This window comes from Heterocephalus glaber, unplaced genomic scaffold (assembly GCF_053883595.1).
Source record: "Heterocephalus glaber isolate CG9 unplaced genomic scaffold, H.glaber_assembly_v1.0 deba00000937, whole genome shotgun sequence".
Lineage (NCBI taxonomy): Eukaryota > Metazoa > Chordata > Mammalia > Rodentia > Bathyergidae > Heterocephalus > Heterocephalus glaber.
Window position 1 is genome coordinate 15,852,861 of NW_028258173.1, and position 22,083 is coordinate 15,874,943.

Sequence of the window (22,083 nt, forward strand, 5' to 3'; positions counted from 1 at the left end):
CCAGGCATTGAACTCGGGTCCTTGTGCTTTCGAGGCAGCCGTGGTGCCCCTGAGCTAAATCCCCCGCCCTTCTTGCTGGATTCTGAGCCTCCTGATTTTGGTCTAGGCTGCTTTCCTACTAAATAATAATGGCCGCTGGCAGTCACAGGTTTAACATTTTCTTCACACTAGACAAAAAATTTCTGAAGTCCTCACAGAGGTTGTCAGCCAGTATCTCCCTAAGTCTCACTGGCCAGGAAGATGGGCAATGATTAAATCTTAAAATTTAATCATGCGTGTTGGATGTAGTAGTGTACCCCTGTAATCCTAACACTCAGGAGGCCGAGGCAGGATAATCTCTTGAGAGTTCAAGCCTAGGCTATAGAGGCCAGCCTGGGCTATATGTAGTGAGACCCTGTCACAAAAGATGAAATCACAAAATGTTAACCACAGTACCCCATAATCCATAGGAAAAAGTTGCTGTTCATTGATGAGTGGAAAAAGGAGCCAACCCTCTACTGCCAATAACTGGCAGCTTTGACTGCCATTTTACCCATAGAAGCTGTGGTAGTGGAGGTGAAGAAGTGGGCAGAAGACTAAAAGTTAAGCTGATTTGTATAGGTCAGGCTGGCCTTTCACTCTGTAGCCAAAGCTGGCCTCGAATTAGTGGTGATCTTCCAGCCTCTGCCTCCTGAGTGGGGGATTACCCGATTTATGATTAAGGAATACAGTATGCAGGCATTTTTTTCAAGTTAATGGTTTGGTTTTGTTTTTTTGAGGCAGGGTCTTTGTAGTTCAGGCTGCCCCTGAATTCACTATGTACCCCAGGCTGGCCTTGAACTCGTGGCAATCCTCCTGCCTCAGCTTCCCAAGTGCTGGGATTATAGGTGTGCACTGCCATGCCCAGGAAAGTCAGTGTTTTAATGCAACACGCCTCCCACTCACCTTCTCTTGACTACAAATTTGAGGGTATTCTCCCCTAGTTCAGTATGCCCAAAATTACATTTTGCCTTTTGCAGAGTTTTATTTCCATGGGGTATAGTATTTAATTACCTTGCTTGGGTGTGGAACCAGAGAACTCCCAGCTGAGTTCCTAACACGGAACGCTAAACCTCCTTGTTGAATGCCCTACCCATTTCGTTTGGAGCCCTGAGTCACCTTCAGCTTTTTCTGCACAAAGGTTCCCTTGAAGGAAGGAAGAAGTGACAAAACTGCCTCTAGAGTCTGCCCTCCCTTCACACCCACTCCTTCCTTTCCCCAGCTGATGCCCTTGGATGTGGGACCCACAAGTCTTCAACTTGAGAAAAGGGAAGGGTTTCAGAGGTTCTAGGAGTAGATGCTGATGAACCGTGTGAGGCATGACTCCATCCTGAGGTAATGGGCAGGAGAGAGCTGATTTCCAAAAATAGTCTTCATATTTTAGATAAAATTCTTAGCATGCTAGTTTCCTTGGAGTTGTTTGAAATCCAATGAGCCATTTGGATGTTTTACCACTATCTAGGGGCCACATTTTTTCTTTGATGATAATGACATACTCATTTGATCTTAAATGACAAAACAGCCACCAACTTTCCCTTCACAAAGTCATGTCTAAACTGCTAGTTTAAAGGGTGGAAAACAATACTCCATGCAACAGGGACCTAGAAAAAGGCAGGCATAGTGTTAGGGTTTGTGTCTAGATGTCCTCTCAAAGCTTCAGTCAGGTGAATCTAGAGTATGTGACGCTGAGATTAAGGGCATGTGGTTACTAAACTAGTACGCTGATTGGTTTGGCACCACCCTAACCCCCAGTAGTCTGGATAAAAGGGACAGAAAGTGCTGTTAAAGTTCCCTTGTTGCTTTTGCTATGTGTGTGCCATGAACTGTTTCTCCTCTGCAAGCCCTGTTTTCCATACCACCCCGCCTTGGGGCCAGCTAATTATGGACTGAAACCTCTCTAAACTGTGAGCTAAATAACCTTTCCTCCCTTAAAAGAAATAAAAAGAAACTGCTAGTGATTTATTGACCTGCTAATTTTTATAATTTTCCAGCAGTTTTAAATCTCATTTAATAAACTTTAATAAATGATATATCTTTGCCTATAAGTTTTTTTTGGTTTTTTTTTTTTTGAGATAGGTTCTCACTATGTAGTTTAGGCTGGCCTTGAACTTGTGGAGATTATCCTGCCTCATCCTCCCAAGTGCTGGGATAACAGGTATGCACCACCATGCCTGGCTAACTTTCATTTTTGTATTTGTTACAGTAGGCAAGGGGTGGGAGGTAACACTTTAATTTCATGAGTCAAAGTAAAAAACTAGTAATACTTATTTTGATCTTTGTAATTGTCCAAGGTAACTCATTTGAAGGCGACATCAGGGTCTGGAAGTGTGGGGTCAGTAGTACTGCTTGCCTAGTGTGTTGAGGCCTGGGTTTGATCCCCAGGACCTACACTGTATTGTAGTTTTGCTTATTATCAAGCTACTCAACTAGTATTTGAACAGAGATAAACCCTTCCCTAAGGGTCTCCCCATCCTGCCAACCCTCAGCTTTTCTGGCTGCATCATCACTTGAAAGGATTAAAATCTTTTTTTCTTTTTGAAAGGATTAAAATCTTTTTATTGTAAGTTCTTACTTTTTTTTTTTTGTACCAGGATTGGGATCGAACTTGGGTCTCTTGTGCTTGCACAGCAGGCGGCGAAACCGCTGAGCTAAATCCCCGACCCAAGCTCTTACTGTTAAAAGCATTTTTACTGCAGACTTTGGCCACTTGGCCGCCTTCCACCTTTGGAGTTCCTCAGAACCAAGTCAGAACCCTAACTGCCTTCTCCACAAGTGGTGCCTTCCTTCCCACTCAGTAGCAGTGAGCACAGCCCTCAGGAGTGTGGTAGGGGCGGTTGGGAACCTTGGGAGGGGGCTGGTCCAAGCTTGGCCGGCTGCTGGGGGAAGTGTTGCTGGCTACTTCCCTCCCTCCCTCCGCCCTTGCTGGAGCTTGCCAAAGTCCAGCAGACCGACTTTGGAAAGCCCTTGAAACATGTCATTAATGGTGGTTTCTTTTGAAATGGGGCTGCTGGCCTGATTTGTGATGAACAAAACCTGGCCAAATCGTGCAGCACCCCCACCACCACTTCCAGGCAAAGTGTTGGTGGAGAGTATTTTAGCAACATCACGGATTGAAGTTTCATAACCTCAGCTCATAAAGATGATAAAAAACACCCGAGCTACCAAGTGAGGTTTTCTGAGGGCAGAAGTAGAATTTAATTTTGAGCATTTCTATGTTAAATGGCATGTTGTTGGCACAATTTGAAAGCATAATTCTGGTCTCTGAACACCCAGTTTCTCCTAAATATTTGGGACAGTTTCATAACAGTGTAGGAGTTGTATGTACGAAACCCTCTTAAATCGATCAGTTCATGCTTTCCTCCCTGGCTCTTTGCAGTCATAATTTCTTTTTTTTTTTCTTCGTTTTTTGGGGGTACAGGGGATCGAACTTGGGACCTTGCACTTGCAAGGCAGGCACCGGAACCACTGAGCTAAATCACCAGCCCTCAGTCATAATTTCTTTACCCATCCTAGTTCAGGGAGGTGATGTGGTGTCCTGGAACGGACTAGTGTAAGGACTCCGATCTGCCTGAGTTCAAGTTCTGCCTCTTCCATAGGTCAGTGAGTGACCTTCAGCAGTTAAAACCACATAATGCCTGGTGTAAAAGGTGCAGATGTTAATGGCTACATGATATAAATACCCCATATAAATTTTACAGATGTTCCTGACCTTTTACCAGGAAAGATTTTAGTTCTTCCATAGACCTCTATTTCAGCCAGGTGTGGTGACACACACCTGTTATCTCAGCACCTAGGAGGCAGGAGGATTGCCAGCAGTTGAAGACCAGCCTAGGCTACATAGTGAGTTCAAGACCAACCTGAAATACAAAGCAAGCCCTGTGTTAAAACAACCCCCAAAGCAACAACAAAAACAAAATACACAAAACACAAAGGCCCCTATTTTGATATACTTGACCCACTAATCTATGTTTATTATTACTCTTTTTTTCCTTATCAATCAGATTAAAATCAACACTAGGTGCTGGGAGTGTGGCTCAGTGGTAGAGTACTTGCCAGCATGCTCGGGGCCCTGGATTTGACCCCTAGCATTGTTTCTGTACTCAGTGGTAGGATTCTACCCAAACATTGAGTGATTTTTCAGACTTAAGGCCTTTTAGGGGTTTGACATAGCTTTTGGAAGAGTGGACCCAGCCCGAGGAAGGCCCACCAAGTTGACATTTGTGGAGCAGCTGTTGGCCTTTGCAGCTCTCCTAGGAAGGGCACCGAGCCCACTGTTTGCCTCTCTCCCTGAGTTCTACTGGACAGGGTAACTTGAGCACCTTCTCATCTGCCTTCTCACTGGCCGTGCGGACAGTTACCCGGGCCATCCACGGCTCCCCGGGAAGCTTCTTGGAACTACCAGGCTCTTCCTAGTGCTGAAGCAACAACCACAAAGCCATGTTTTCTGGTCCGAAGAAGACTTCCAATTTAGAATTTGAACAGGTTCAGGCAGAAATGTTGGAAACATCCATAAAAACAAAGGAGGACAAGGAAGGATGGGGTGAATACAAAAACTCTGAATTCAATGAGAGGTCAAGATAGCTCTGATTGTAACCACAAACCATACCATTATTTAGCAAAACCATTGGAATACAGAAGAAATGGAAAAGTGTAGAGAGGAAAAGTTTTAACCCTTTGGCTTGGGCCATGTTTTAGGGGACCAGTAATACTCACTAGACTGTGTTCCTACCTGTTCTTAACCTATGTCTCGGTCACTCAGAGCAGATGATAACTTAGAGAACTGGAAGCAAGTTCCCTTCCTCCCTCCCTCCCTCCTGTTCTTCCATGTAACTTTAAAAAATAACTTTCCCTAGGTACAGAGACAATGCTGATTTTTAAAAATTTGCACGGTGGTGCACGCCTGTAATCCCAGCACTTGGGAGGCTGAGGCAGGAGGATTGCGGAGAGTTTGAGGCCAGTCTGGGCTACATAGTGAATTCGGGGCCGGCCTGAACTACAAAGGGAGACTCTGCCTCAAAAAACAAAAAGAAGGGCCAGAAATTTAGTTCAGTGGTTCCGCTGCCTGCCTTGCAAGCTCAAAGTCCTGAGTTCGATCCCCAGTACCAAAAAAAAAAAAAGAAGAAAATTGAAAAACAATATTGCAAAGAAAAAAATAATGTAAGTGTGTGGTATAGCCCAGTGGTAAAACACTTGCCTATCAGGAACTCTGGGGTCAATCTACAGCATCAATAATAATAGTGTGACTATTTTTTTTTCTTGGTACCAGGGATTGAACTTGGGTCCTTGCACTTGTGCTGCAGGCTGCGAAACCACTGAGCTAAATCCCTGGCCCCATCAATAATAACAGTAAACTAAGATCCCACCATGGGGTTCACAGTTTGGCACAGACGGGAGGGAATTCTTAACCTCAGAAACCTGGGGTCTGAAATAGGCCATGGAGCCCAGGAGCCCCTGAAACTGCAGACATCACTGTTAAATACATGTGTGTGCTTTTCTAAGAAAGGGGCTCAGCAGGTTGAAAACGAGGTTTTCAAAGGTAGAGTTTCTTTCAAACTATTGAGAGCTTCTAGATTGTTTTTTGTGTTTTTTGTGGTACCAGGGATCGAACTGGGGTCCTTGTGCTTGCGCAGCAGGTGGTGAAACCACTGAGCTAAATCCCCAGCCCTAGATTCTTACATTTTCTACATATTTATAATGTTATTTCTTTTTTTTTTTTTCCAGTACTAGGGATCAAACTCAGGACCTTGCACTTGCCAGACAGATGCAGCCTCAAGCTTGCTGTGATCCTCCTGCCTCAGCCTCTCCAGTGCTGGGATTACAGGTGTGTGCCCCTTGGGACCTTTTCTTTTAATTATCTTAGGTATTTTGTTATGGTGATGGAAAGCTGACTTAACAAACTATTCATTCCAAAAGCATGATACAACATACTAAAAATCTGAGCTGCCTGTGGGTGCAGAAAGAGAAAGTGATGGGGATTTATATTTCTCTGCTGGCCATGAGTTCAGTTTCCCTGAGGCCCCATAGGGTGGTGGTAACGGGTACGACAGTATGTGTCTGGCTCCTCATCCTCGTGCTGACAGCCAGGTCACACACTGCTGAGGGTTGAGCCAAGCTCCTAACTGTGATTGGGAAGCAGAGAACCAGCCTGGCCTTCACCACGATTGTCAGGTATGTCATTCTCTTCAGGAACTGGCTCCTTTCTGCTCCTTTCTGGCCCTCGTTCTTTGCTCTGGAGGTAGCAATTACTTTTTTTCTTTAGTATTTCTGCTGTAATCATACGTTCTCTTCTCATTGGAGACCAAGGGAATTGGCTGGCCAAGGTCATCGCTGGCTCCTAGTCTGGTGACCCCAGCAAAACCCCAGCACAGATTGGGGTGGCAGGTTCAGACTCAGCCCGCTGGGCATGATGCTTCCTGACCCCCACGCTGGGAGATTTCTGGGCAGGCTGTAGAATCTCTCGAGGTGAGGTGAGGCCAGGCAGTTTCTTTTTGCTGCATGTTCTAGAATTCTGTCTAAAACAGAAGAGGTTGACCTTATTTTTACCCCACCCTAAAATTAAATGAGAATGGGCTGGGGATTTAGCTCACTGGTTCCACTGCCTGCCCCACAAGTGCTAGGTCCCGAGTTCAATCCCCATTACGAAAAAAAAAAAAAGATTAAGTGAGAATAATTATGTAACTAGTAAGCTATTACTGACATTTCTTTCTTCCTGGTACCAGGGATTGAACTCAAGACCTTGTACTTGCGAGACAGGTGCAGGACCACTGAGCTGAATCCCTGGGATATTACTGACATTTCTAAATCACCTGTCAAAAAAAGTGGTTTTTGTCTTTGTTTGTTTTTTTTTTTGAGCTAAATCCCTGGCAAGAAAGTATTTTTTTGGGCCGGGGATTTAGCTCAGTGGTTTCGCCGCCTCCTACGCAAGTGCAAAGACCTGAGTTTGATCCTCGGTACCAAAAAAAAAGTATTTTTTTTGTTTTTTTGTACTGGGGCTTGAACCCAGGTCCTTCATGCTGAGCTCCATTCCAAGTCCCTTTTTTGTTTTTTATTTTGAGAAGGTCTTGCTAAGCTCCTCAGGTTGGTCTTGAACTTGGAATCCTCCTGCCTCAGCCTCACAAAGTGCTGGAATCACAGGCATGCTCCATTATGCTGCGTCTGCAAAGAAAGTTCTTAACTCTTTGTCTGTCTCTGTCTGTATGTCTGTCTACTTGTATATGTCTGCTAGTGTACATGTGTGTATAAAGTATGCATATTTATATGTTTGTAAAGCATATATATATATTTTTTGATATCGGGATCGAACTCAGAACCATCCACTTGCGAGGCAGGCAGTGGGGTAAAGCATATTATTCATATATATGTACATATACAAGAACAGTCCACTTCTCTTCCAGGGTGTACTCTGTCGGATGCTGAGCTTGGCATTGGAATGATCTTAAGATTGTATTCTCAGGTCCTGAGTAGGCCGGGGATTTAGCTCAGAGGTTTCACTGCCTGCCTGCCAAGCAGAAGGACCCAAGTTCGATCCCCAGTACCAAAAAAAAAAAAAGATTGTATTCTCCATTTCTACAGTGATAGAGTCCATCCCTTTCAGGTAAGAAATGAGCAGCAGAGCTCAAATAGTTTCTTGTTGCAGAGAAATTCTTTGGTGTCCATTTCCTGGAGATCATGTAGAGAACACTAGCAGGTTTCTAACATACTTCAGCTGTTCAGGAAATACTTTAAATAATTTCCTGCTCTAGAGAATAGGAGGAGGGCCAGAAAGTTGGAAAGTATTACTCTCTTTGTGGGCTCAAATGCAGTTCAAAAGGACCCTTCACTATTCACACACGACTCCTTGAACTCTTTTCTGGCTCTACCAGCCTTTTTATTTGAGAATGTTCTTTTTAAGAGTGTGGCGAGAATCCTAGTAACTTGGACTTCCCATCATATCCAGGCCTGAGCTTCCTAAGGAACTTCACAAATCTGAGCTAATTAGGCCTGGAAAGCCCCAGGAGAGCCCTCCCAGCCATTATTGAAATGCAGCCAGCTCTGAGGCAGACCAGCCTCTGTTTTTGCCCTGCACAGCAAGAATTCAAACAGAAGAGAGGAAGGGAAGCCGACTGTCTAATGCAATTGCAACTTCAAGGAAGAGGGGAGTTAGGCAACACGTAATTAATTGCCTCCTCAGTCTGCTTCAGTTGAACAGTGGGGCTCAGATACTGGCATTTTTAACTGGGTCACTTGGGCCTCTGGGCAAGATTTCAGGTAACGGGGAAAAAAGGGGAAGTCTAAGATTATACTTTTTAAGAAAAGCAGTGGTTCTCAGTCAAGGCAGATTTGCTCACACCCTCCCCCACCCAAAGGAACATTTGGGAAAGTGTAGAGACACTTTTGATTGTCCCATTTGGGAGCTGTCAGAGCCAACTTCCTGTGCCTCAGCGTCTGCTGGACCAGTGTGACACCCCGCTAGCGATCTGCACAGCGAGCCCCTAGGGCAGGAGACAGGCAGTATGGACTGACTGAGTGCCCCTCATTGCCGGGCTGATATTCCACCTGCCCATGCCTTTTGGTTTCATGGCTGGGATCTTAATTGTCCCCCAAAGGCCCCTGTGCTAAAGGCTTGGTCGCGAGCCTGTGCACTGTTGGGAGGTGGGGGAATGATTAAGAGGTGGGACCTCCCTGGAGGAAGTTAGGTCACTGAGGCGGCCCTGAAGAGGATATTGGGCCCCAGCCCCTTGCTCTCTCTTTACCTTTGTTCCAACCTGAGCTCCACACCATGATGGACTGCGCCACCCTGGCCCCCACACCACAGAGCCAAGCACCTGTGGGCTGGGACCTCGAAAACTGAGCCAAGATAAACCTTTCCTTCCTTTCGGTTGATTTGTCTCAGTGACAGTAAACTAGCTAACACGTCTGGGGTTCATCCATTCTGTAATCTGAACACAGAGTGAGAAATCACAAGGGGCCACCGTCACAGGCAGGCAGACTGCCCAATTCAGAAGCATGGAAACCAGGTGTGGTGGTGCACACCTGTGATCCCCTCTGAGGCTGAGGCAGGAGGACTGCAAATGTGTGCTCAGCCTGAGCAATTTAGCAAGACCCTGTTTCAAAATTTAAAAAAAAAAGGAAAAGGAAAAGGAAAAGGAAATCTCTGTTTGCAAACAGCTTTGGGGTGAGCCCAAGGGTCATGTGTGGCTTCCTCCTAGGCAAAGCCTCTGGAGGCCACAGAGGCTGTTTGGTTCCCTTGCCTCTTCTTCTGCCCAACAACACAGTCCCAACCCTGGGTTTAAGCTTCCTGGTGCACCCAGCCGGGGATGGGTCTGTGACTGAGCCTGGACCCCCTGGTCCCTCTCTCAATGACGCACAGTCCAGCACATGGCACAGAGGCAGGGGAGGACCAGATATGGAACAGGATGCAGAAAGTAGAGACAGGGACTTGGAGAGGAGTCTGGAAAAAGAATAGGAAACCAGTTTACCTTTAAAGGGAGCAAGTAGAGTTAGGGAGGTAGCTCCTCACTTCCTAGCATGTGCAAGGCCCCCGGGGGTGTCTCCAGCTCTGCAAAAGTGAAACAAAACATCAAAAACACATAGCTAATGAGCTGGGTATTTCCGAAGCCTGCCTTGTAAGTGCAGGGTCCTGAGTTCGATCCCCAGTACTGGAAAAAAAAACCCCACAAATAAAGCTGATGACAATGACAAGCACAAGCCTTTGGTTTTCCCTTTCTTTTTTTTGGTACCGGGATCAAACTCGGGACCTTGGGCTTATGAAGCAGGTGGCAACGGTACCACTGAGCTAAATCCCGGGCCCGCTTTTCCCTTCCTGATAGATGATAAAACTTGGACAACAGGACAGTAGGCTCCATTTCTGGTCTTCCTGCTTCCTCTTCCTCGCTCATCTCCTACCATCCCAGGTGGCAAACACAGGTCTTGTCTTTTTTTTTTTTTGCGGTACTAGGGATCGAACTCAGGACCTTGTGCTTGTGAGGCAGGTGTGGTGCCACTGAGCTAAATCCCCAGCCCCAGGACTTGCCTTTTAAGGGAACTTGCCCACACCTTCTCCAAGATTCTTCCCTTTCAGTTCTCTTGATTTTATTGAGGTACAACATACTTACAGTAGCAAGCACAAAGTGCTTTAAATTGTTTTTGTGTGGTGCTGGGGACAAAACTGAGAGCCTCTTGCATGGCATGCTAGGCAAGTCCTGTATCACTGAGCTACATTCTCAGACCTTTTTTATTTTTATTTATTTTTTTGGTATCAGAGATCGAACTCGGGTCCTTGCGCTTTCGAGGCAGGCAGCGAAACCACTGAGCTAAATTCCCGGCCCACCTTTTTTATTTTTATTTTTATTTTTTTGAGATAGAGACTTACTAAGTTGTCCAGGTTAGCCTCAAACCTTGAATCCTCTTGCCTCAGCCTCTTGAGTAGCTGGAATTACAGGTGTGTACCACCAGCCCAAGCACTCTAATCTTTTTTTTTTTTTTTTTTTTTTTTGGTACCGGGGATTGAACTCTGGTCCTTGCGCTTATGCAGCAGGCAGCGAAACCACTGAGCTAAATCCCCAGGCCCTTCAAGCACTGTAATTGTAAGTGTGCAGCTCAATGCATTTTGACCTATCATATGCCCAGTTCACCACTTTCCAAAGCAGGATATGGATATTTCCAGGACCCTGGAGCCTTCTTTTAGGCCCCTCTCCAGGCAATTACCCACCTCTCCCTGCTTCTCACCTACCTGACCAAAGGTAAGTGGCAACTGACTTCTATCACAGAGGGCTCTGTAGAGCATGGATCACCTCCCGTCCGTCTCTCAATTCACACTGTCAGAGGGCACTGAAGGCCTGCAGGGAGCCTGCAAAGCCCCTGGTGAGCTGGCTCCTGGCTGGTGCCCTCCTCTCTGACTTCATCAGCTTTCACACTTTCCCAAGCTCACTGTGCGCCTTCTGGAGGTGCTCCAGACTGCCGCCGCAGGGCCTTTGCTGCTGCTGTTTCCTCTCCCGGAGGGATCTCCCCACATATCTTCATGGGACTTATTTCCTCTCATCATAGCCTTGCCTCAGATGTCACCTCTTCCAAAGCCCCCCCATGACATCACCCGTTACCCTAATCATTCTCATCTCTTTACTTTTATTTTGCAGCACATTTACCTTCTCTTATTGGAAAATATCCTTATTTCTAGGACAGACAGCCCCAAAGTCTCAGGGTTTAATGCAAGAAGATCAGGTGTTGGGCTTACACTCCAGTGGAGGTGGCAGGGCAGGGGGTTGCTCCACACACCCATTCAGGACTCGGGCTGTGTCCACCCATTGGCTCTGTCATTACCTAAAACTCTCTACAGCTGCCCAAGCAAAAGGGGAGAGCGAGGATACAGAGATGTGCAGTTTTTCTGGGCCGGGGCTGGACGGCAAGTGCATCGCCCCTGCACACTGCACACTGTTGTGGTCAGGACTCAGTTACCGGCTTCACTGACTTCCCACCGGCTGGGGCAGGCTGTGCAGGGTGTGGGACCAGGTTTTGCCTCAACTGTCTGTATGTACAACAGTGCCTAGGAGAGTGCCAGGCACAATCATGTGAGAGACACAAATAATCACTCACATGCTGCACACACACACACACACACCGCCAATAAAGGAGCACAAATTGTCTGCCTGATGATAGTGAAAACTCAGACAACCATGAACACTTGTGTACAAGTTTTTAAAAATCCCCTCAGAATCCCTGGGATACCGACTTTGTCAACTCTTCAAGGCATGTATTGGTCATGGAGCCAGAGTTGAAGGGACATTCAGAGACCTTCTCATTTCACTTCCTCTTTCTAAAATGGGTAAACTGAGGCACAGAGAAGGGAAATAACATGTCTAAGGTTCTACAGAACCAGAGGCACGAGTGGGACCAGACCTTGGTTTTCAGTCACCCTCTTAGAAGGAAAGATTCCCAACCTTGACCCCGATCCAGGGCAGGGGCTGGGGTGACTGGGCATGTCGTTGTGGGCTCTGTCTTGGCCACCTTGGGTGAGTTACTTAACCGCTCCTCTCAGAGCCTCACTCTCCTGCTCTGTATGGGGAAGCCATTCACTCCCTCCAGGTAAGAGGATTGTATAGGTTCTGTCACCCAGCGGCACTCCTAGCGGCTCTTTCTTCCTGGATTCCACAAATTCTCCTCAGCCTTCACCTCCACACTGAAAGCTTTCATTCGGAGACAGGGCTTTTTGGAAAAGTGAAAGGAAACCTGATCTCTTTGTCCTTTTTCTTTCCCCCAGCACTGGGGATCGAACCCAGGGCCTTTGCACTGAGCTACATTCCCAGCCCCCTCCCCCCTTATTTTGAGACAGGGTCTTGCTAAATTGCCAAGGTGAGTATGAACTTGTGATCCTGCCTCAGCCTCCCTGAGTGCTGGGATTATAGGCTTGTGCTACCACACTGGTTTCTCTTTGTCCTTTTCATGTTAAAGATTTATTTGTAAGTTCACACCCCTCATCCTAACACTTCTTCTGGGGCCTAGGATCTCCTCAGGAGTCACTTCCCCTCTTCTCCTTTGTCTTTTCTGGGGCTATTTTTATCACTATCTTTCCTGAGAAATAATAAGCAACCAAATCAAACTCTGAGTCCATCCCGCCCAGACCCAGTCAGCTGGATTCTAATTTAATTCGAAGGCACTGCATATGCCCTTAATGCCACCAGACAGGCCAGGCCCACTCCACCCCTTCAGGTCTATCCGTCACACGGTGACACCAACAAAAGGCCAGAAACACTTGCTTTAAACTGTGAAAGTTTTAATAGGGGAAACAAAAATTCATGCTCTTTTCTCTAAAACATGGTTATGAAGAACAATACTTTTCCTAAAATTCCAAAGATGTAACCTCCTCCAGCATTCCAGATCTGGGTTTCAAAATAAGAGCCCAACTGGGCCAGGCCTGGACAGATTCCCTTGGACTTGACCCCCAGTGCTTCTCAGGGGCTTCCAAACTGCAGTGAGAGCAGACGGGATTATTTGGGTTTTACATGGGAAGTTGAGAAAACATATCTTCCTTGTAATGGTCTAGAGACAGAGAAAGTGGAAGTTATTGGCAAAACCAACAGAGTTTGCTCTTCTTTTCCACAGCAGGTGCATATCCACGCGTGTTGGAAATGTAAACACGGGGGACAGGATTTCCTGTGAAAAGCACAGTGGAGGATGCTGGGTTTTGGGGGTTCCCTGGTAGAGAGGGGTCTGTGAAGCCAGAAAAACGGCCACAGGGAGGCAGTAGAACTTAGAGGTTAGGAGCTTGGGCTCTTGACTCACAAATCTGAATTTCAATCCAGGTTCAGACGCCTAGCAGCTGTGTGACTGCTGACAAATTGCTTACCTGCTCTGTGCCTCGCTTTCCAACTTGGCAAAATGGGGACAAAACTAGTACCTAATAGAAGGGTTCCCAAGTGAGCAAGTTACTTTGCTCAACAAATAAGCTCCCGATTAGTGTTAGTTTAAAAAGTACAAGTTTGGGCTGGGGATTTAGCTCAGTGGTTCTGCCGCCTGCCTTGAAAGTGCAAGGTCCCAAGTTCAATCCCCGGTACCAAAAAAAAAAGTACAAGTTTAAGGGGCAACACATTTCAGAGAAAGATTCTTTTGAGAGCATAATATTTTTCAGTCTGTGTAGACTTGTTTTTTTTCTGGTACCAGGGGAACTCAGGACCTTGTTCTTGTGAGGCAGCTACTGAGCCACTGAGCTAAATTCCTGGCCCTGTGTAGACTTGTTTAACCCAAAAATCTCTAAACAGCCTTTCCCCAACCTCCACCTTCAGTCAATCCTATTCTGATCATAAAGCAGATTGAACAGCTGCTTCAGAGAAACCACAACCCTCCATGCTACTCTTTTAGCTCTTTCTTGGGATGCAAAGAACAAATGATTTGTCTCATTTTACTCAAGACTTCTGGTAGCCTTTCAGTGATGACAGATAGAAATCTATGTATGGAAATGTGTGATATTGAATATTGATATATAGCTAATACAGAATCATTATATTATGTAATAGCATGTTACAATTATGTATATATTTTATTTTCTTATTCTAGGCTTTACTTATTTTCACAGAGGAGGGGAGGCCTGCTTTTTATGGGTCTTTTTTCTTGTTCAAGAAAAGAGCATCCTCCCAAGAGCTACGCAGTGGTGGAGCGCAGGCCTCGAGCCATAATGGCCATCCCAGCATCTGCGGCGGTGTCCGGGTGCCCTCCTCAGGAGACTGGAGCCACCTGGGCTCGCATAGGAAAGGCATCTAGACTGATTCCATAACTTGGCTCTTATGAACAGTGCTGTGATAAACATGGGATTGCAGTGCTGAGACTATTGAAAGATGGCAGAAGAAGTGGTGGTAGCCAAATTTGATTATATGGCCCAACAAGAACAAGAGCTGGACATCAAGAAGAATGAGAGATTATGGTTTCTGGATGATTCTGAGTCCTGGTGGCGAGTTTGAAATTCTATGAATAAAACAGGTTTTGGGGGGTTTGGCTCAGTGGTTCTGCCGCCTGCCTTGCAAGCACAGGGTCCTGAGTTTAATCCCTGGTACCAAAAAAACCAGGTTTGTGCCTTCTAACTATGTGGAAAGGAAAAACAGTGCTCGAAAAGCATCTATTGTAAAAAAGCTAAAGGATACCTTAGGCATTGGAAAAGCGAAAAGAAACCCTAGTGTTCCATATTCTGCATCTCCTGTTGATGACAGTTTTGTTGACCCAGAGGAACGTCTTTATGACCTCCACATGCCTGCCTATGTGAAATTTAACTACATGGCTGAGAGAGAAGATGAATTATCATTGATAAAAGGAACAAAAGTGATTGTCATGGAGAAATGCAGTGATGGGTGGTGGCGGGGTAGCTACAATGGACAAATTGGACGGTTCCCTTCAAACTATGTAACTGCAGAAGGTGACAGTCCTTTGGGTGACCATGTGGGTTCACTGTCAGAGAAATTAGCAGCAGTTGTCAGTAACCTAAATGCTGGGCAAGTGTTGCATGTGGTACAGGCTCTTTACCCATTCAGTTCATCCAATGATGAAGAGCTTAATTTTGAGAAAGGTGATGTAATGGATGTTAATGAAAAGCCAGAAAATGACCCAGAGTGGTGGAAATGCAGGAAGATCAATGGGATGGTTGGTCTGGTGCCAAAAAACTACGTCATGGGCTGGGGATTTAGCTCAGTGGTTTCACCACCTGCTGCGCAAGCGCAAGGACCTGAGTTCGATCCCTGGTGCCAAAAAAACCCCCCAAAAACTACATCACCATTATGCAGAATAATTCATTAACTTCAGGTTTCGAACTGCCACCTCCACAGTGATTATATTAGGTCTTCACTCACTGGAAAGTTTGCTGGCAATTCTTGGTATTATGGCAAAGTTACCAGACATTAAGCAGAAATGGCATTAAATGAAAGGGGACATGAAGGAGATTTTTTCATCTGGGATAGTGAATATTCGCCAAATGATTTTTCAGTATCATTAAAAGCACAAGGGAAAAACAAGCATTTTAAAGTCCAACTAAAAGAGACCTTCTACTGCATTGGGCAGCTTAAATTCACCACCATGGAAGAACTTGTAGAACATTACAAAAAGGCACCGATTTTTATGAGTAAACAAGGAGAAAAGTTATATCTTGTCAAACATTTATCATGATACTGCAAATCAGAAGTGACAGTTAATACAGCTTTATTCCTCATGTAATCAAAGACTGAGAAAATGTTGGTCCAATCCTGCTTGATTGGAAATTGCTGTTTCTAACTCTGTATGAGAATTGATAATACATAAGTATTTTTGTTATCACTCAGCCCATACATATATATTATATATGCAATGCATCTGCATAGAACAATTTCTTATTCTCGGTCTTTTATTTTAAAATTTTCTTCTTTGCTGTTTTTCTCTTTGCTTCTAATATTAAGGTTTTGTATTTTGAGAAAAAAAATCAAATAATGCAGATCAGAAGTCTGTATGGAAGAATTCCTTTATTGCCTTTCTTGTATTTCCTTCTAAAGGCCCCTGCTAATTCTGTCATAGTTTCTCTTCAAATAAAATTATATCTATATATGACATATGCTAAAATAAATTTCTTGGAAAGTGTTATCTTTTCTGTGACTAAACAGCAATAATAAATGCAAAATTTAAAAAAAAGAAAGAAAAGAGCATGAAGAGAAAGCTTTTCGTGAGTTGGTCAGACAAAGTGTGGCAGTTTGGGGGTGAGGGGTAGTTAGCACCTGGCTAGTAGTTAAATGGGTGATTGGAGGCGATGAGGGGGTTGACACAGTTTCTGGAGCAGGAGAGGGCCTAAATGTTTGTGTTTGGATCCTGATAATCCGGTGGGAGGAATTCAGATTTAATCACTGGATTTGAATGTGGTCCTAGAGATTAGGGTTGTCTGGCTGGAACACAGCAGTGGTTTAGATGTTCTGATTTCTGGTTCTGGGGATAGAACCTAGGACCTTCACACGGAACTACAAGAGCTCACTATGTAGCACAGGCTGGCCTCGAACTCCTGCCTCGCCTCCCAAGTGCTGGGATTACAGGCATGCACCACCACACCTGGCTTTTATTTTTTACTTTGAGACAGGATCTCTAAATGGCTCAGGCTGGGTTTAAACTTGTGATCCTTCTGTCTCAAACTCCCAGGCTGGGACTACAGGTGTGCGCCGCTATGCCTGGTTGGATTCGATGTTGATGAACGCTCAGACTCATTTACCTCACTTATGAAAACAGGTGAGAGAAACCAAGTGGGAGATGGTCTCCATCCTCTAGGAGTTCCAGGAAGTCAGAGCCGAACTTGAACCTGGCAACTTCTGAACTGCTTAGCAGGGATTGCTTAGCAACCAGAGACAAGAAATGACTGCTAACAACGTAATGGGAATTTACTGAGCACTTAGGCTCCAGGCACCGTTTTCAATATGCCCCATAGGCACAGTTCTTGGGAAAGCCTCCTCACAACCCCGTGAGGCCAGTGGTGTCTGTTGGCCACTTTTCAGATGAGAAAACAGAGGCACCATGAGTTCTAAGGATTTGCCAGTGCGTGACAAGTTTCTCTGATTTCATCCTCTGTCCTCAGAGTCCCAGGAAGGTGGCATCCTGGGCTCTGCTCAGCAGAGGCCGGGCTTTTTGCTATAGACAGTCCGCTCAAGCTCACAGGAGCAGGTCCCCCAAGAATATGCCAGAGGGCCCCAGGGCACAGGGAGTGGTGGCACCTGGCCAAGGTACAGTGACTCTTCTGGAGGGTGGAGGACAGCAAGAGGAGAGCTGGGAGGAAGAAGCGCTCCCGGAGTCAAGGCTTTGGTCTTGTAGACAGGCAAGAACTAACGCTGGGCAATTAACTCACTTCCCTCATGTGCTTCCCTATCCAACAGACTGTTCTCTGAGCCTTTATTTTATGTTTTTTGGTACCAGGGATGGAACTCAGAACCTTGCACTTTGGAGGCAGGTGCGGTGCCACTAAGCTAAATCCCCAGCCCCTCTCTGACCCTTTAATATGGTCTGGGGAAGAAAATAGTATTTACCCTAAGGCAGGCCTCTACGGGCCTCGGCTTCCTACTCCCCTGCTACTCAGCCACCTCTGTTCCCACAAATACCTGTGAGGCAGGGCAAAGATTTCACCTATAGGGAAGAAACTGAAGGGCCGGGGATTTAGTTCAGTGGTTCCCCCACCTGCCTCGCAAGCGCAAGGACCCGAGTTCGATCCCCGGTACCAAAAAAAAGAAACTGAAGATCAGAGAAGTTAAGGAAGCTTCCTAGAGTTCCATGGAATGGTACTAATTGCTGAATGCAAAGCCTGGAAGAAAGTCTATCTGTTCCTAATACTTATTATTATTATTATATATTTTTTAGCAGTGCTGGAAATGGAACCCAGGGCTTTCACACCAAGTTACATTCCTGGTGGTTTTTTTTTTTTTTTTGAGACAGGGTCTTGCCAAGTCTCCAAGTTGCCTGGACTGGACTTGAACTTGCAATCCTCCTGTCTCTGGGATTATAGGCAAGCACCAACCACCTCGTTCAGCTTCGGAAGACTTTATATATTTATTTATTTTTCTGAAGACATTTAATATCTAACAGAAGAGATAATTCTGCTATCTAAATGACCAACGGGAATGGTAGACATGATGGAGAGTTTTCTGATGCCACAGCTTTGTGCCCCGTTACTTTAACAGGGCAACTATGGCCCTGTGAAGGAACTGTTGTTCTCATTTTATCACCCGGGAGACTGGGGCTCCAAGACATTAAGACACTAGCTGAAGGTTGCGCAGCGGGGGGTGGTCTCTGTGTGGCCAGGCAAGGCTGCACTCCAGGTGGATGTGCTCACCCTGGGCGTGTGTGCAGCCCCAGTCTAGAGAGGGTCCTGAAGTGAGTCATCCCTGCTGAAGCGCAGGCCTTGCTGGCCACGTGATGGGGCTGTTTTGGCCATTAGGTGGAGATGGGCCCAGAGAATGCGGCTCTAAGCAGAGAAGGTGGCCTCCTTCCAACTGCATCCCTTCTGAGAGCCTTAGGGGCTGGCCAGGCCTTGGTGACCCATGGAGCAGGTGATGCTGTGCCCTGATGTCCAAGCCACACTGCTTGGCCCAGTTTGCTGGGCTTCTTCCAGCACTGAAACCCGTTTGTTTTTACCCTTCAATGTAAACCAGATGTGGGGCACCTTGCTCTGCGGGAGGCCCCCACCCCGGGCCTCAGTGCCTGGCCAGGGGCTCATGGGAACCAGCCAGTGGCTGGTTGGACCAGCCCTTCCTCTTGTCTGCCTTCTTCAGCCCCACGCCCCAGTCCTCTTGAGGATCCCGCATCTTCCCTTCCCCTCAGCCTGGTGAGAAACAGGAAATGACACTGGACAGATCTTAAAAGTCCGTATGTCCTGGACGGTCTCTCAAGGAATTTTCAGGGCCTCCAGCTTGCTTTGTGTGTCATGTCCCTTTCACTCGAAACATTTGACAAAAATAAAGGAAAAGTGGAAAAAAAAGAATGAGGGGAGCATCTTCCATCTCCAGTGCTACCTCACTCTCTTGTTGTCTTGGTACTGGGGATCGAACTTGGGTCCTGGGTCCTTGAGCCTGCACAGCAGGCGGCGAAACCACTGAGCTAAATCCCCAGCCCTACCTCACTCTCTTGTGAGCTTGGGTAAGTGATTTATTTATGTCTCCATCGACTTGTGGATTCAAGGGGCTGAAATCCATCAATCTCGCTGTTTATTTTGATGATTAAATTATTTCTAGTCTGGCTGGCAGGAGCCAAATCAAGCTGGTTTCTGGGCCTTTTTGCCTTGAACCATCGTTGAGTTTTCCAGTACAAGTTGTTCCAGGCTCATTTGTCCTTTTCCTGGCTCAGCTCTGGAATCAGCCAGTTCTCTGAGGACCTGGTACTTTTTGGGTGAAAATCGTATTTAGCCATCAAGATCTGGATGCTAAGGGTGCTCACTGCTGCTGGGATGAGGCTGTGCCTGGTTCCCTGCAGTGGACAGAGCTAGGGAATGTGGATGTGGACACACATGCACACCTGTGTTTATTGCATATTATTATTATTGTTAATTTTTTTTGGTACCGGGGATCCAACTCAGGACATTGTGCTTGCAAGGCAGGCGCGGTGCCAATGAGCTAAATCCCCGGCCCTATTACATATTATTGATAAAAACTGTTAGGGAAGCTGGGTTGTAGCTCAGTGGTAGAGCCCGTGGTTAGCATTCATGAGGACCTAGGTTTGATCCTTACTATCAAAAAATTGTAGCAAAATATAACGTAACATTTCCATCTTGACTAGTTTTAGGTGCACCATCCAGCGGCATGAAGCACATTTGCTTTTTTTTTTTTTGGTACCAGGGATTGAACTTGGGTCCTTGCACTTGTGCAGCAGGCGGCGAAACCACTGAGCTAAATCCCCGGCCCAGCACATTTGCATTGTACAACCACCACCACTTTCTTTCCATAGAATTCTTTTTTTTTTCTTTTTTGAGATTAAGAGTAAGACAATTTATTGGGGAATAGAAATGGAGAATAAGAATAGGTCCTGAGAGACAGGAGGGGTCCCGAAGGGGTTGCCTCCAGAATTCTTTATCTAGCAACACTGAAGCTCCATACTTATTACGTATTTATTATTTATATTTATTTAACAGAGCTGGGGATGGAACTCAGGGCCTTGCACATGTTAGGCCACTGAGCTACACCCCCTGTATTTATTTTGGTCACTCTCTCTACTTATACAAGAACCACAAGTCTGTGCTGATGTGTCCAAGTCCTACTCAGCACCATAGGGTTTGTTGTAGGTGTCTCTTTCCATATTTGTCTTTTATTTTTTTGGTACCGGGGATCGAACTTGGGACTTCCCGCTTGCAAGGCAGGCGGCAGAACCACTGAGCTAAATCCCCAGCCCTCTTTCCGTATTTGTGATGCTGACAGCGATGCTTCCTCCTTCCTGCCTGGACTCCAAATGCCCCCCCGGGCAGGTGTCCGACTGACATTCTCTCCCTGTGTGGGTTCTGGTTCATGTCAGACAGCGTTCATGTTCATCTGCTTGGGCTCCCTCCTCCTGCTAGGGCACCTGGCTTGTCCTTCAGGGTCCCTTGATGCTCTAGATTGAATTGCTGAGGAAACGAAGTGGAAGGAAGAGGGATAGGAAGACGGGCTACTGCTCCCGTGATTTTACTTTTTATTTTTATTTGTTTATTTTGGTTTTCTGAGACAGGGTCCGGGTATGTAGTTCAGGGTGGCCTTGAACTCACCATGTAGCCCAGGCTGGCTTTGAACTCTCTGTGATCCTCCTACCTCAGCCTCTCCAGTGTTAGAATTACAGGTGTGCACCACCACGTCTGGTTATGGTCCCCTGATTTTGAAGTAAGACTGCAGCTTCATTCGAATCTCACCTATCATCCCCCTCTCCACTCCAGTGTCTAATGCTGGACGCCATATTGTACTTCACTGTCTGTCTCCTTGGCGTCCTCCCATGGGTGTCAGTTCTCATCTTTCCTGGAGGCTTCTCATGATTACACTGGGGATGGAGTTCTGGGAAGAGCACTGAGGAGATGAAATGACTTTGTGTCATAGCAAGGGCTGTACAACAGCAACATGTTTCAGTAATGTTTTAAAGATGGAGAAATTGGGATACCAAAGAGGCCAACTGCCTAGGGTCACACAGCCAGCAAGTGGTAAAGGGAGGGTTTGAACCTGGACCCTTCTGAATTTGGTGCCCTTTTCTTTGGCTTGAGAAGAACAATTAGGGAGGAAGATGACAAAAGGCCCTTGGTGTCCAAAGCAAAAGATGGAAGGTGGGGAGATTTTGCCCCAGATGAGGTTCTTCAGTAGGGCTGATTCACCACCCCTGGCCTCTTCCCTGAGGCCCTGATAAGCCTGGTCTTCAATTCTCACTGTCTGGTATGAGCAAAACGCAGGGTTATTTTGATTGTCTGATCTTTGTGCCTCTAGCACCAGGAAGAAAATAATCTGATCATTCAAAAAAGATACTGTTTTTGTTTTTTGAGACAGGGTCTTGCTATGTAGCCCAGGCTGGCCTTGAGCTCACTATATAGCCCAGGCTGGCCTCAAACTCATGGTGAAACTCCTGCCTCAGCCTCCCCAGTGCTGGAATTACAGGTGTACACCACCAAACCTGGCAAAAAAAAGACACATGTTGGGCCGGGGATTTAGCTCAGTGGTCCCACTGCCTGCCTTGCAAGCGCAAGATCCCAAGTTCAATCCCCGGTATCAAAAAAAAAAAAGACACATGTTTTCATGAGGATCTAAATTACACAAGAATCATATAATGGAGCAGCTAGTAGTCATAGGCTGTCTGTGCCCTGTCCCTCCCAGGCTTCCAAGTTCCTGCTTGACCTCTGGGCCACTCCCAGTGTGGTGCCTAGGGCCAAGGGCACGCAGATGGAATCCGTGGCTCACGTGGTGGGGAAGACTTGCTGCTGTCCTTTTTGCCTTCCAGTCATCAGCGAAATCACTGACACTGCATTAGAAACTCCAGAACATCCTGAAGTCTCACAGTCAGAGTTCTAAACCACATCCCCCAGCAGTATTCAACCAGCATGTGTGTTCCATTTGGCCTTTACTTAATTTAAAAATTTTAAAATTAGTTCAGAAATCAGGAACTCATCATAAA

General features: G+C 46.1%; 1 pseudogene across 1 annotated transcript; it reads left to right on the forward strand.

The window, feature by feature from the left end:
* Nucleotides 1-10: 10 nt before the first annotated feature.
* On the forward strand, nucleotides 11-16,479 carry LOC101708899 (SH2/SH3 adapter protein NCK1-like; annotated as a pseudogene). The gene is made up of 5 exons (XR_015450295.1): nucleotides 11-1,922; nucleotides 5,740-5,839; nucleotides 14,047-14,476; nucleotides 14,553-15,145; nucleotides 15,247-16,479. The product of XR_015450295.1 is annotated as an SH2/SH3 adapter protein NCK1-like (transcript).
* The last annotated feature ends 5,604 nt before the right edge of the window (nucleotides 16,480-22,083 follow it).